This window comes from Stenella coeruleoalba (genome assembly GCF_951394435.1).
Source record: "Stenella coeruleoalba genome assembly, chromosome: 2".
Lineage (NCBI taxonomy): Eukaryota > Metazoa > Chordata > Mammalia > Artiodactyla > Delphinidae > Stenella > Stenella coeruleoalba.
The window spans coordinates 160,321,184-160,338,166 of NC_137147.1; the positions used below are offsets into that span (position 1 = coordinate 160,321,184).

The 16,983-nt window shown below is 33.8% G+C and overlaps 1 long non-coding RNA gene across 2 annotated transcripts in view; it reads right to left on the bottom strand.

Moving 5' to 3' along the window:
- The window catches only part of LOC307182458, a 694,844-nt gene that overhangs the window by 573,174 nt on the left and 104,687 nt on the right, over window positions 1–16,983 (bottom strand). For both annotated transcript variants that reach the window (XR_013827174.1, XR_013827175.1), the window contains exon 3: window positions 7,192–7,305. This is a non-coding gene — a long non-coding RNA (uncharacterized lncRNA). The remainder of the gene's footprint in view (window positions 1–7,191; window positions 7,306–16,983) is intronic.

Sequence of the window (16,983 nt, forward strand, 5' to 3'; positions counted from 1 at the left end):
TTCTCCAAAACTGGACAGAATGTGGTTAGGAGTTATTTATATCTGTCAACATATCATTTTTTTGTAACAAACTGTCATTGTGTTTGATATCTTGTGGGCTGACTGATCATCACAATTAGTGTTGAAATAATAAATTACAAGGTTTGAGTGAAATTTTAAAGATTTACTAAAAATAAGAGAGCTTTTTAAAAACTATCTGTGCCAGAAAAATTGATTCCATTCATGACTTTGTGTGTATGTTCATGTGCAAAGAGTTCAGTTGAGTTGAGCCAATTGATATGCAGAGAGACACACAGGTTTAGGAATTATCTATAATATGCAGTCATGCACTTTGAAAGCAAGTAATTCTCAAACACTTGCCATCACTAATTTTAAGTGACGTAGTACTATATGTTAAAAACAAACAGTCAAACGAAAACACCTAACAGTGGGTTACAGGCTGAATACTACTGTCCTTCAAGTGAAGAGACAGGGCAATCTTATTTTAATGATCAAGTTAAAGGTAAATATATGCTATGGGTATAGAAGTAGCTTTTGAATAGCTAAGAAAGAAAACAAATTTACTTCACAAGCACATTTTTTCTAAGTATTAACAGATCTAACGATGGCTAATCTTCTGTGGAGGCGATTTGTTTTAATAACATAAAAAAATCCTCTTTGATAGCTACATACTTATTGTCCCCACATATACAAGGAGCCATGCAAACATTACATCTCAAAGCAGCAGTTATGCACAGACTACATCAACATTACACAAAGTGCCTAGTTAATTTTAGGTTATTAAATCATACGGAATCTGGGATAATTTCCGTGACAATATGCCTTTATATGCATCTTAGAAAATTTTCATATATATTTGCAGAAAGTTAAAAATATATAAAATGCACATCAGGTGTATGTAATTGCTCGATGTTGTTTTGAGCTTTATGTAAGAATATCCATGTTTAATTATATAGAAAGATAACTTAATTTGTGGCTACTGAAGAGCCATCAACATAATAAAGATTCTACTTTTTCTTAGCAATAGACAGAGTTGTGTTGAGACATTGATATAAAAGCACAAGCATTGCCATCTCTAACACATATTAGCCATGTGACCCTGGAAAACTTAAACTATTTTTGATCTGACTTTCCCTTTGAAAAATGAAGATACTTACTCATAGATATTGCAGTGAAGATTAAATGAGAAAATGTTTATAGTGCAATACAACACCAGATCTCACAAATTAAGTTCTCTTCATATTGTGGTTATTATTTTTCCCAATTAATTTTTTAATGCTTTCACTATATCTTGGGGAATTAAATTTGAAGTCTTTGAATATCTGATAAGTATTATTTTTGAAGTGGTCTTTATTAGGTTTCTACTTAGCCAAATGTTGAGTGAATTTAGGACAGAGGGCAAGGTAAAGAGGGGTGAATGTGTTTTGCTTTTATTTTTGAAAATATATTTTTTAGTGGGAGGAAATACTATTATATTTATAAAATATAAATTGAACTTTTAATATTGCATTTCAAGCAGCTGTGAAGTCAGTAAAATAATTATAAATGTCTTTGATTTCTATAGAGAAATGTTCCTAGAGAAGAAAAAATAATCAGTTCAAACCAGCTCAAGACGGACTTCTAAGAGTCTTTCAATTATGCTCTCCAAGCCCTGCTATGTAGTAAGGTCACAACCAAAATAGTTTAAATTTTACATGCTTTGTAGTTAGCACACGAATTTTAGCTTGTTGCATACGGGAGTTAGATCTTTGGATATTGCTTTATATATAGTTTAAGCACATTTAAGATTCATATGTCACTGGTATGCCAGAAGAATTAATTTATGGGAATCGTTGAAAAATTTTTAACATATGAAGTTTTTAAAAGACGTTGAGAGCATTTTAAATGTTTGAATTTGTTATATATTTGGTCAAAGTTATATACATTTACATGTAGCATTGGTGAGAACAAGAATGACAGATACAAACTTTAAAGTAGAAAAGTGCACAATTACATGTAATTCTTAAACATGTTTTAATTTTGAAATAAATTTAATTTTTTTCAAAGAGGTCATACAGTGGGAAAGTCAGAGATAAAAAATATATTTGACTTTTAAGACATTTGATTTCCTGATCTGCTCTTAAAACACAGAAAATCCAACTTGTCCTTCTGACCAGTTGAAGTAACAGGGACCGGATATACCTTTCCTACCTAAACAACTGGAAAACTGTACCAAATATAAGATGCAAGAATTTTCATATACTGGACAACAGGCAATGCAGGGTTATGATCTCTGAGAGAAGGGAAACAAATGAGTCCTAAAATTCTAGGCGATTACTGCTAGAAGGTATTTACAAGCTTCAGTGTAGGAAGAAAAAATGCAGACAGAATCCAGAAGTCTCCCTGAGGCAAGGACTCAAAGATCAGAGTACGGAGAAAGGAAAGTAGCTGTAATTTTTGGGCAGAGTAGCAGATGGGAGAGAGAGACAGAGAGAGAATGTGTGTGTGTGTGTGTGTGAGAGAGAGAGAGAAAGAGAGAGAGACAGAGAGAGACAGAGAGAGAGAGAGAGAGAGAGAGAGAGAGGTCCAGAGATCTGCAGAGAGATCCCCTCAAGACATTGGCTGAGTAAAGATTTACTCATGTAAATCATGCATGTTTGAGAGAAAACTATCCCAGGAGGGGCAAGAACCACTGAAACAGAGTAAACTTTCCTTTGTGTAGATCTTTTCCATCTGATACTTGCCTGAAGAATTTTCTTTAACATCTCTTGAAATCAAGATCTGCTGCCAATGAATACTCTCAGTTTGCAAATATTTTCTTCCAGTGGGTGGCCTGTCTTTTCATTTCCTTAGCAGTATCTTGTGAAGACCATACATTTTTAATTTTGAAGAACTCTAATTTACCAATTTTTACATTTATGTTTCATGCTATTTGGTTCTAGTTAGGAACTCTGTGAAACATACGATTACAAATGGTTCTTGTGTTTTATTCTAGAAGTTTTATAGTTTTATCTCTGGCATTCATGTCTTTGATCCAACTCAAGTAAATTTTTCTGTAAGTAGTGTGGCTAAGTGTCTTTTCTTTTTTTTTTTTTTAAGCTATGGATATCTAATCCAGCGCCATTTGTTGAAAAGTTCATTGTTTCTTCCATAAATCATCTTAACTCCCTTGTTAAAAATAACCTTATATAGTGTGGGTCTATTTCTGTTTTCTATATTCTGTTCTATTAAACATTTTGTTAGCTCATAAGCCAATGTTGCACTGTCTTCACTGCTGTAGTTTTTTTGCCTTAAAATTGTTCGTGATTTCCCCTTATTATCCTTTTAATATCTGTAGTGATACCTCATCTTTTATTTCTGATATTGATAATTTATGTTTTCTCCCTTTGTCCTCATACATCTAGCAAGCTATTTATTGATTTTTTTAAAGAATCAGCTCTTGAAAGGTTGTATTGATTTTTCTATATTTTTCTCTGCTTTTATCCACTGCTTTGCTCTTTATTATTACTTTAAATTTACTTTTTTTCCTTACTATTACCTTTGCTGTTACTTATTTTAGGATTAATTAAACTTAAATTTCTAGTTTTAAGTTGAAAGCTTATCACATTCATTTGAGAATTTCCTTAAATTCTAATAACAGTATTTAATGCAGAACAATCCCTAGACTCTGCAAAGAAATAGGTCTAGTTTGTGATCTCACCAGCCATGGTAGAGTTTATAACGCCTGTAGTGTCAGGTAGAATTCCCACCCGCGTAGTGAGGCTAAATTGGCCCTGGATTAAATGCTATTCAGGCCCCACACTAAGAAAGCTAACAGCAAGCCCTGAAGAATCCAACTGATTCTGAGTAATTTTATTACATGCCAGAACTAAACCAACACTACATAGAGGATTACAACACAGTTTAGCAGTCAAAATATAAAATTCACAATATTCAGCAACTATTGAAAATTATGAAAGCTACAAGGAAGTAGGAAAATATGACCCACAACAAAAAGAAAAATTAAGTAATATAAACAGATCCATAAATAAAGAGGATTAATGAACTAAAAGAAAACTGTGCTAAAACAGATATTATAAATATATTTCATATGCTCGAGAAGGTAAACAAAAACACAAGAATGACGAGGAAATAGAGTCTATTACAAAACCCAGTGGAACTCTGTTAGAGATGAAAATGACACTATTTTAAATGAAAATACAATGTACGGGATTAATTGCACCTTACACAATGCAAGAGAAAAGACAGATACAGACTGTCTCGGATGCTTTGCACAAATTTGAATATGTTGTAATTTCATTCCATTCGCAATATTTTCTAATTTCCCTTAAGGATTCTTCTTTGACTCATGTGTTATTTAATTTCCAAATGTTTGGGGATTTTAAACCTGTGTTTCAATTACTAATGTCTAATTTAATTTCCTGGTGGTCAAAATATATACTTTGATTTTAACTTTTAAATATATTATTGAGACTTGCTTTATAGCCTAGAGAATGATCTATATTGATGAACAGTCCAAGTATACTTATTAAAATATTTATTCTGATATTGTTGGGTGGAATGTTTTGTAAATATAAGTTAGGTCAAGTTACCTAATTATGTTACGAGAAGTTTTTCTATCTCGTTGCCTCTTTTACTATGGAGGAGTAATGGTAATTTGCCTATTTTTCCTCTCAGGTCTACAAGTTTTTGCTTCATGTATTTTGAAGCACTATCATTAGGCTAATAGATATTTAGAAATGTTTTGTTCTTTGATGAATTGATCAATTTGTCAATATGTCCCATTTTATTCATAGTAATATTCCTTGTTCATGCATATTATTTCTATCTCCTAAAACCCCACAATTCCTTATTAACTTTGCATTAAATGCTGAATTATTTCTTAAGCAGATTTAAAAATAAGAAAATTCTACTTTAAATGTACCCAAATATTTGAAATCTCTGGTGCTATCAGAAAAGCATTGGAAAAACAGAAAAAATATATGAAGAAATAAGAGCTAAAATTTTTCCAAGTATGATGAAAATTATAAACTCAGAGACTTAAGGAACTCAATGAATCTCAAGCATAAGAAAATCCCTCCAGTCATGTCAAGACACATGATAATCACATGGCAAAAACAATGATAAAGAGAACAATCTTAAACACAGCCCAAAAAAGAAGACACATTAAGTTTAGAGAAATAAAAATAAAAATGACAAGATTTCACATGCAAAACTATGCAAACCAGAAGATAATAGAATGACATATTTGAATTATAAAAAAGTGTCCATCTAGATTTATCTCGTAAGAATAACTTTCAAAAATAAAGGTGAAAAATGTTACCATGCATATTTAGATAGAATTCAAATTTCTACCATTATTTCTTAAAACTAAAAATGAAATTAAACAGACATTTTAAATAAATATGAAAGGTAATTTTTTCTGACAGATGTGTAATAAGCCACTGTTCTATAGCGTTATAAATATACTTAATCCCCATGGGACATACCATGCCAAGATTGCGGCCAAAACATATATGCAAAAATCTCACTTCTTCTGAGATTCTTTCTTTGATTCTTCTTTTATATTATGATTTGAATTCTTCCTTATGTCTAGTTGACTGAATTTCTTTTTAGCAATGACAATATTACAATCATCTATAATTTTTCATTTCTCTTCACTTTCCCACAAAGACTATAAACTTTGTGTCCCACAATTTATCTCCCACTTTTACCCTGGTCACATGGCTGTGCCTCCTCAAAGGGCCAGGAGGCTGCAGCATTAAGATAATGTGCTCGATGGAGAACACACCTCTTTTCTACCTTCCAGGGACCTAGGACCTTGGGATTCCCTGTGAACCACACTGAACCTTTTCCCAAAACCTGAACAGATCTCTACCCAAGGTTTATCTTCCTAGGGGCCAAAACACCTGAGTGCACACATTCCAAGGACCAAGGAGTATCCATTCATTGTAAGGAGTATGGAAATAACTCCTCATATTACAGGATTAACTGGAGCTTGGATTCAGTTGGCCTCCCTTGGCCACCAGTTCTGATAAGGAAGGGTGAATAGTTTGAGGAATTGTGGCTTTGAGTTCTTAAGAAGCTATATTTGCTGGATTATAGAACATACTTATTTATATTAGTTTGATTTATAACATTTAAATCATTACACATAAGGTTTATAGGCCTCCATTTATGCCTTTGCCTTGGATGCCTCAAATGTGAAGGGCACACCTGAAGGGGAAACATCAATAATATTTATCTTGGTGTTCACCATGCTATAAATGTTCAATAAATACTGGCTGAATAAATGAAACAACCAACAAATAAATCATATAGCTATAAAACTCTTTGCCTCATAGATTTTGCAACCTAATATGAGAGATAATATGTGGATTGTGAAATTCAAACACAAAGCATTTTATAATACATGTTGTATGGAAGATAAGTTCTTTCTGAAATTAAATCATTTAACCAGAATTATCAGGAAATGGGGTGGTACCCTTTTAATAAATGAAAAAAATGTTACTGGATTTTTCTTTCTTTAAGTAGTGAAATCTCAAAATGAATTTAATTGGAAATTTAACTTTAACTTTAGGAAATTAGGTTTTCCTGCCTTCTTATATAGAGAATAGCACTGTATACACACACTGTAACCTTTTCTTGAGGAAGTAGATTCCTCTTTGTGAACAATCTCTATTGCTTTTTAGATTCTATTTGGATAATTTGAGCAGTTTTTGACTTCTCCCTTATTTACTTTGCTGACATTATTAATATCTTTTCTTGGGCACTGCTTCTAATTTTTCATGACTTAAGAAGGCTAATAAGAATTCTTTAACCATTAGAACTAAAGGAGCCATTAGAGAAAATTTAGTTTAATCCCCCCAAATTTTAAAGAAGGTGACTGAGGTCTAGCAAAACTTGTGAACAACTGGTGGGTATGTTTTAGGTTCTAGACTCTCTTCCACAGGTTGGGTTGGAAGAAAACTGATAAATAGATTTTTTCTTATACAACAGTGGCATAATTTATAGGAAGGAAATGAATCTGAGTCGTCTGCATTTCTCACCAAAGAGCATCTGATCTTAAACCAAAAATAAAATAAAAACAACTACTAAGAAGTATTTAGAAATACATATTTTATAGCATAGTATATTGGTAGTAAATTTTAGGTATAGTAAAGCCAACACATCAGGAGACAATCGCCATTGAAAATATAGATCATTACTCACAGTTCTCAAGAACAGGAGGAAGATGATGCCATGGAAGTCACCTGGAGAAGGCTCCAGGGTAGGTCATGAGGCAGAGAATAGGGGGTACTTGGACAAGAGCTCTTACTGTTGTTTCTGTGGGAAAGAATGGGAGAGACAAGATATGCAGGCTTAGGAAATATAATAATTTCAACAGACTCTGGGGCATGTGACTGTTGTCTAGTACCTGGTCCCGAGGTGATTAGGGCAGGTGAACAGTGACCTGGAGTGTGAAAGTGCAATAAAGGATGTGGTTGGGTGTGGGCTCTGGCCTTGTTGGTTTGTACTTGAAAAGTACACTTGGGAGGAGTTTGGGGGGACAGTGATGAGGGAGGTAAGAGGCCAAGGCAAGGTGACTCAGGAATATTATTAGGCTGTCCAGCATGTGCACGTAGGACAGATGTTAAAGCATCAAGGTTACAGAAGCCAGAAGCATGGTTAACACAGCACAGAAGAATATCTTGGGCTTGTGATGAGATTCAAAATGTGAAGGATATTGAGGAAATGTTTTCATTGATCTGTCTATAATGACACCAAGACCTTTTCCCACAGAGTTTATAACTAATTCAAAATCTGTCAGTAAGAACAAGGTGATTACATTTTTCTTTCCAAGATGTGGTATCGCTTACACACATCTAGACAATTTCTTATATTTTCATCTTTATTGCCGTTCGCACTATTTATTCACACCACAACCAAGTCAAAAAACTGATATCACCTTGAAAATATCTTTGGTGACTTTGTGTACTTGACCCTTGATAGATTTATTTTGTAGGCTCAAATCTCTAATGTATCCATCATTCTATCTCATTTTTACCTCTATACTTCTCTATGTCTTTATTCAAATATTCAATTTCCATTAATATTTCATATTCAGACTGTCTTAGGGAATTTTCAGGACAATGTTGAAATCCCTAATTATTGAGAGGTTAGAGATGCATTCAACCTAATGCATTATTTTACGTTTAGACAAAGGGACTTGCCTTTATCTATTACTGTATTAGCTAACATTTTAATGTTTTCAAAATTCAAGAAAATGATTATCATAAAAATTGTAATAATGACTTTTATATTATTTATAAAAATAAAATGGAATTAAGATAAATTATAGTTTTTTGACCAAGAAAAACTTGCATGTAACAAAGATTAATAGCTATGTCCTTAAAATATACTTAGCAAAATAATTTCTGTGACATTTTGAAGATAGAATACTCTGAAAATGCACCTAATTATGTCAGGCATATATTTTAATGTATGAATAAGTATTTTTACCAGTTATGAGACTGGTTTCAGTTAATACTTTAATTACTAAGTGTCTTACTGAATGTGCTAGACATTGTTGAATTTCAAGTAAAAAACAAAAAGAAATATAAACCTGACAATATAATCAGGGAGATTTCATAAGTATTGTCCCAAAAGACATTTATTTATATGTAAAAATATTCTACAGTACTTTATTCATTGATAATATTCCTAAGTGGAAAGGAATTAGCATCCTGAGAAACCAAAATTGTAGTATAATTGTTTTAAAAAATGGCATTAGAGGGCACTATTGTATACTTTGTAGGAACTGCAAGCTTGAATGTATAGCTATGTTGAGAAATTGTACGGTATAACACTGGTTTTCTAGTTATTCCTGAAACCTTGGCTTAAATAAATTGAGAGATCATAAAGCTTTGTCATCTATCAAAAGAAAGGAAGGAAGGAAGAAAGAAAGAAAAAGAAAGAAAGAAAGAGAGAGAGAGGGAGGGAGGGAGGGAGGGAGGAAGGAAGGAAGGTAGGAAGAAGGAACGGGAGAGAGAAAGAAAGGGAGAGGGAAAAAAGGGAAGAAAGAGGAAGGGAAGGGAAGGGAAAAGAAAAATAAAGGAAAGACTATGGAATGCATTACTCTTTAAAAATGAGGAACAAGAAAGGAAAAATTGGGGATATAATTTGAAAGCACAGGCTTTAGAAATATCGAAATTATGAAGAAAATAAACTTAAGCCAGAGAAGAGAAACAACCACAACCCTGTCTTTTTTTAAATTATTATTTGCATTGTTTAGGTCAGAATCAGAATGGTAAGGCTTAATGAAACACAACACAGTCAAACGATCTACTTGAATATCACAGGCAGCGCAATCTTAAAAAGGAAACACCACAGTGCTTTCTGAGAAAAATGTTAACTTACTTACTCAGTGAGACCACATTTATACATTTACTTAGTACCACGCTGGGTAGAGAGGGACTGTAAATTAAATAGCTCTTGGTCTCAGCCTCAAAGCATATATCGTTTTTTTGTTTGTTTGCTTAAGATTATTAACCAAAACAAACATAGGAAAACATTAGGTCAGTGATTATAATTTTCTGTAGTAACTAAATGCTTTGACAATGAGTACGATCTTTAAGCCCCCATTAGTTGGTATTTTTGCTAAGTAGAATTGGAAACTAGAAAACTCTTGTGAGTATTTCGGAAAATCACTACTTTTTCTCTTTTTCAATATCTCATGAATAGAGCACATTGAAACAAAATATCTGTAACACAATTGAGATGATTAAGTGTACTTTTGGAAAAGCAAAAATATGACCATTTTAATATTTTGTCATAGAGACATCCTCTACATGGTTCAACTTAAAAATAATTTGCTCACACATCTTTCACTTCCTAGTCTATCACATGTCCTTTGTGTGCAGATGTGGGTGTAATTCTCAATGTCTAATTATTCTACATCATATGCACTTTGATGTTGTGTGCTTTCAGTGATTTGAAAGTTTTTTGTTTCGCTTTCCCCTTAGGAGTATTTTCTGGTTTTAGAAGTGTTAGCTATTTACTTCACATTCTTTTATTTGGTTGATCAGCAAATTGTTTAAATTTTGCTGCTGTCCAGTTAGGAAGATTTGTTGAACGCCTTTAGTTATGTTGTCTGATCATCTTTGGCAGCAGCAAGGATTTCTCTGCTACAGCTTAATAAATGATCTGTACTATGCAAAACGCCCCTCTATAGATACTGGAGGCGACCATTACTCTTGGAGTGGTGTTACTGAAGCAGTCACTTGATTACATCTGGTCAATGTGCCATACTGGTATTCCAAAACCCATTGGGGGGACTTTGGGAGAAAGCATAACAGAAAGTTACTTTTTACTTATATCCAGAAAATTTGATTTTCCAGCCAGACTGTTAGAAAGGACATTAATAGCTATGAATCCTTTGTGGAAATATAGAAATATATTATATTATATACATACTATATTATTATATAAATATATATTAAGTCCTTTGTGGAAATATATATTATATATATAATACATATATACACACACACACACGTGTGTATCTGGAAGTATATGAGGGAAAATTTTAACAGAGGATTTTCATTTTGTTTTTTTTTTTTTGGATAGTGGGATTAAGGATTATTTTTACTTTCTTCTTTGTACTTTTTCTATATCTTTAAAATTTTTCACACTAAACATTTACTTTTATAATCAGAAAAACAATAACTATTTAAAATAAATGATCAAAGTAACTCATTTCACTGACATGAGGATCATTAATGGGAAGTGAGTAAAAGTAAACTGTGAGTAAACTGTATAAAACCGTAATTTTGTTTTTGACTGAAAATTCTGATTGCTGTTAATCTCTGAGCTTCCGAGCCCAACTAATTTACATGACTGGTGCAACTGCTTTGGTGGTAATGTGGACTCTTGATTTTTAAGTTACAGATGGTTTGAGTGCTAATTATATTTTATGTACAGCATCAATGAATATTTGTCCTTTTTCTAGAGAAAGTCCTTAAAGACAAAGGTCATCCTTTACTTCTCTATTGAATATGATTTCTGTTATAAAATATCTATAGAAAACAAGGTCAGTAAAAGACTTATTTCCTATAAGTATTTTTAAGCAAATAAATTACAGTTCCAATCACAGCCAAGGCTACCTTGTTAGCATTTGACTAAATTCTTCAATAATTTTTCCATGGCAATGTATTTCAAAGGAGGTAAGTACTAATAGCAGCTGCACATTTGTAGTTAACGTGTTGTTAAATTGATACAGAAAAGCAACATTGATGTAATAACTCTCATTCATGCATTCTCTCTCAGCAGAAAGTTTATAATAAATTTAGTGAGCTGATATGCAAAAACTAAGTAATCTAATATTATGAGTTATTTAACTTGCCAAAACCAATTGTTGTTTCATTTTGAGTAACATCTTTCAGTGTTTATTTCAAAATTAGTTAAATTCACCTTCCCACATAAAGGTTCATATTTCTTCTCTTCATATAAAACATTAAATCTCTAGTCTAGCTTTTTAAATGAGTACAATTAAAGCCTTCATCAGAAGAAATGAAATTTGCATAAACATACATGCCTTAATAGCCTTTGGTACTGAAATAGAAGTTACTCTTCTTCTTGATGTACTGACTGTTGCACAATTATTACATTGCTCTAATGTCTTTATAACTGAATGCTTGTTATTCATCTTTTGTTAAAGTTCATTTTGTTTGTGAATAATGCATCTTAGTACAATCCAATAATTTATTTCAAATTTGTGTTAATTATGGGAAGTTAATTCTTACATATTTATTGAGGCCCAAAAAGTTGAACAGTAAATTCAGTCAAATTAATGTGATTTAAAGTAAGTCAATGTGGTACTGATAGAAAAATTGTGCAGATGTTTTCAACCTTCACTCAATGGTAAATTATTTCTTTCATATCATCCTTATTGGAATTTATGCCCTTGAAATTGTGAAGAACACTAAGAAATACTGGAATGTGCTTTTTTTGCTCACTTAGAGAATCTCTTTCTCCATAGTCAAAATTACAAAATATTACTCATTTTTTCATAAGAAGGTAACCATTCCTTTGATAAAATGGTCTCTTAGAATTAGCACCACTCACCCCTTATATAAGCCTTATATAAGCCTTAGATATTGGCCTCTTAATTTTAATTAAAAAGAAGCAATGTCCTATACCTCTTTTACTTAGTTTTACATAAAAATTGACACATTGGGTAGACTTGTACAATAAGCAATAAATGTCAAGCCCAGAGTGAGAAAAATATGAAAAAGCAAATAGTGTCATTTTTATACTTCACCCATAATGCCTCCCATTTCTCCTTAGGTCCCAGGTAGACTACTTTTGACAGAACAAGTTAAAACTGGTTTTAAAACCTCAAGATGTACATTGGCTTGTTGTTTTGATAGAATGGGAGTATCTGTGAGATTACAACCTAAGTTCTCATCAAATGGGGGGAGTGATCTCTATCATAAAATTGTGTCTGTGTTTTTACATGAGAAAATGTACAAGATCTAGTAAGAAAAAGGATGTTTTTCAAGACAATATAGAATAATTTCACTCATTTTAACCGGGACTGTAGCCTAGCCAAGTTGACCCACACAAAATCCATACCATGCACCTTCCCCCTGCTCTCTTTTTATCCACATAAATTTATAAATGTGATTATTTTGGGCTCAAATTAACCTATCTCTTTATAAGTAAAAGATAAAAGAAACACTGAATCTAAAAATCCAGAGGTCAGTGGTACAGGTGGTAGACGGAAGGCTATCATTTACCTTTCATGTAAATGCTAGGACAGGACCCTTATTGATATATTGAAAGTGAGTGATTATTCAGACAACATTTTACATGGAAAGCAAGAATGCTCTAAGAAAAATTATTCCAAAATTGCATATTATTAAAAACTATTAACAAAAGTTATAAAAGTATGACACTGCAGGGAATTTTCCTTTCCTTATAAACACTAAGAATGTAAGTCCTTGAATAATACACGGATGCTTTATACTTCTCAACTGACAGGTGAGAAAAAATTTGGTAATGCACCTGATGAGATTATGGGAGCTCACATTTAAAGAAATACCAGATAACATTATTTTTCCATATAATTGAAAATTTTTTCTGGAGTAATTCACGATTATTAGCAGTTACATAGCTCTTCCATCTTTGATCTGGAAGATACAAATCTATTATGGTCTAAGTTTTGTGAACTCATTAAAAAGCTTCAGAAGTTTAAACAGAACCTGACATGAAGTCAGAGTTCGGGTTGGTAGAAACATCTCTTGGTGGTCCAGACCATTTTCAACAGCATAATTTAGGATTTGGGTTTTTTTCTTCTCCATTTCCACAATTTTCTCAATTAGCGACTTAATAATTTGAAATATTTTTGAATGAACTGAGTACATCCAATTCTGCATCCCACTCCTAGATAAATATATTCTACTAAGATGACATTTTTTTAACATCTTTATTGAAGTATAATTGCTTTACAATGGTGTGTTAGTTTCTGCTTTATAACAAAGTGAATCAGCTATACATATACATATATCCCCATCTCTCCTCCCTCTTGCATCTCCCACCCTTCTAGGTGGTCACAAAGCACCGAGCTGATCTCCCTGTGCTATGCGGCTGCTTCCCACTAGCTATTTTACATTTGGTGGTATATGTAAGTCCATGACGCTCTCTCACTTCAACATATGGTTTTATTGTAACAAATTAGAGTAAGTTCAGAGCTAACTGGTCTTGGTACAGAATTCTTTTGGGGTAAAGGGGAAATAAACGATGCTAAAATCCAAAATCATATATTTATTAGATGTATTTTAAATGAGTGGCTTATAGTTAATAATTCTCAAAACCAGGTGCTATCAACTATTTTCAACTGATTTTGAAGAACTTTCCAGAGTGTCTATTCAATTAGGTGCTTCATCGCTGCATTATTAGGAGTTTTTCTTATTTTACTTTAGTCCAAAAACCAAATATTTTTAAAGTCAAAATCACTGTGACTATAGCCACTTTGAGGCTGCAACAGTTTCTGTGTCTATAATGGAAAGACCCACAAGGGTAAAAATCTTGACTCTGCCAACAGTCACCATTTAAGGAAGTGTCCTTCGATGCAAGTGAGAGTTTGCATTAGGTGCTTTAGTTTTAATGAGTATGCCAATCCTGCTTTCCACTTGGTTGATTTTTAAAGTTCTTAGTTAGGTCTGACATTAATGGACACATAGAGGGCCTGTAATCTAAAATATTTGCAGGCAATATAACTGTCAGTTTTATTGCCTCTCAAATCTCTCCAAATGCTTCTTTTTCGTGAAATAAAATTTTGAATATTTTCTGAGAAGTAAACCAGCATCTATTTTTCTATATATTCTTGTGTACTCTATGTTGCATTTGCTCTTACCTAATCACAATTGCAAGAACCTAATCCCTTGTGAAGTATTCACGTTATTGGGGTGGAAGGATCGAAGAATATCTTAGTCTGTTCAGGCTGCTATCACAAAATACCATAGACTGGATAGCTTATAAATAGCAGAATTCACTTTTCATACTTCTGGAGGCAGAGAAGTCCAAGATTAAAGTGCCAGCAATTTCAATGTTTGGTGAGAGCCCACTTTTTGGTTCATGGGTGTCTTTTCATTGTGTCCTCATATGGCAGAAGGCACTAGGAAGTTCGGTGGGGTAATTTTTGTAAGGTCGTTAATCCCATTAATGAGGGTTCCACCCTCATGACCTATTGCCTCCCAAAGGCCCTATCTCCTAATATTATTACCTGGGGAGTTAGGATTTCCACATATAAATTTTGGGGGACACAAACATTCAATCTATAGCAGAGCAGGAAAAAAAAAAAAAAAAAAAGCCTGGCCAACTATCCTATCTGATCAGTATCCATGCAGCATTTGGCACACTCAGCAGTCCTGGTGGATGCCCAGAAGAAGAGAGAAAAAAGTAGGAGATATTCTTGCTCCTGCTGGCCACCTCTGCTGATTTCCTAGACATACCTGTGTCCATTAGGCATTTCTGTCTCTCTGCAGACACTAGTGCCTCCTATTCAGCACCGCTGTGTCCCTCTCAGTTTTCTTATCTCTTGCCTGAGTTAAAGCAAAGGAGCTTCTCCCGTGCAAAAACTGTGAAATGATTTTGCAGTTATGCAAACTGTCTTCTTCCTTTGTATTATTCTTTTCTGGAGAAGTTCCAAAATGAAACTCTGCTCCAATGCATTGCAGAATTTTTCCTTATTACTTCTTGCAACCCTGTTTGCAACCAAGAATTAACAGAATATTTTATTTCCCTGCCTCAAATATAGTCCAGTGGTGGTTGGGGTGCAGGATGGCAACATGTTCTATTCAGAATTACCTTTCCCCAGAGATAATGAAACTTTTGTTAGTTGCCCAAACAATTGTGTTTTTCATGATCTTCTATCACAACACACTGTTAAAACTCCTTATTTCTTCATGCATGTACGATTCGATGACCCTGCACCCTTCAAACTGTCAGACCTCTTTCACATGCCTCATGAGCACAGTTTAGGTTTAAACTGGGTTTCAAACTATGCAGGATTTTTATTCCTAAATCAAGCAAGACTAGCAGGGAACTTACTTATTGGACCTTAAAACATTGCTTCTTAACCATCAACTCTCCTCTCTGGATCCACCCATCTCATGCTTTCTTACTAAAAGTGGAACTCAAAATTAACAAATAAGCTTGCTTTGGGGCCCCTTTTGGAGTTGCATTTGAATTTTTTTGTCTCCTACATGACATACTATCTTCTCTCTGTAGGAAAACCTGGGTACAGGGTGTAGAGTGGTATTTCATGCTTCAGTATGCAAACACAAGCAACAATTTTGCTTCTTCTAAACACATTAATTATGTAAAACTTAATGGAACACCTGACTTTGGTAATTGATCATTTTCCTGTCTTTGCTAGGAAAGTTAATACAGCACTTCTGCCCTAATGTTCCACTTCTCCCTATTCCCCTTTCCTCATTTTATTTCATTGCAGTTTATCTTAGTCGGCTCAGGCTGCTGCAACAAAATACCACAGACTGGTGGCTTAAACAATAGACATTTATTTCCCACAGTCTGGAGGCTGGGAATCACGGGCATATTTGTCCCTGGTGAGAGCTCTCTTCCTGGCTTGTAAACAACTGCCCTCTTGCTGTGTCCTCACATGGCCTTTCCTCCATGAACACACATGGGGAGAGAGTGGAACCTTCCCTTCCTCCTCTTCTTATAAGGGCATTAATCCCATCATGCAGGCCCCACTTTCATGGCCTCATCTAAGCCTAATTTGAGAGGACACAAACATTCAGCTCATAACATGACTGTATTTGTTGCATATATTTTTATATGCCTCCTAAGATTATTTTGGAAAATGGCAGAGTAGGGATAAATTTAATCTGGTGTACAAAAATATGTAATGTTTTAATGAAAAGGGAAACAGGTGAGCCAAGCAATGTAGTTTCGTGGAAAGCACATGGTGTGCTGGCCTTAGGTACCTCCTAAAGACACAGGCTCTTAGAAGACATAACTTTTCACATCTGGAGTTTGTGTCTAGAAATAATGTGATGCAGCCGACTTTAAATATATCTTCTTTTCATATGTGTGTGTCCATGTTTCACTGCACACATTAAAAAAAAGATTCTTCAGGTAGTTCCTGTTTTGCTATAGACACTCCATTTACAGCAAGCTTAAAAGCTAACAGATGACTTTCATAAGAACATTTTTATCATAGAGTGTCTACCTAGCTCCTTCCAGCCCCCCATTCACTCAATACTTTCTATTCCTCACTCCAGGACAATTCATCCTGGATCACTTTAAAAGGAAGGGTGTCTTCCATGTGACCATCTTTCTAGTATTGGAAGGCTGTGGTCCAAGCTCTTTTAGGTCTATTCTCCAGTCGCATGGAAGAGTTTATATTGTCCACTCACTCCTTCTGCAAAAACAACATCAATAGCCTGGGAGATGATTTGGATATATTATTAATAAATCCACTAGCAATCATGGGTC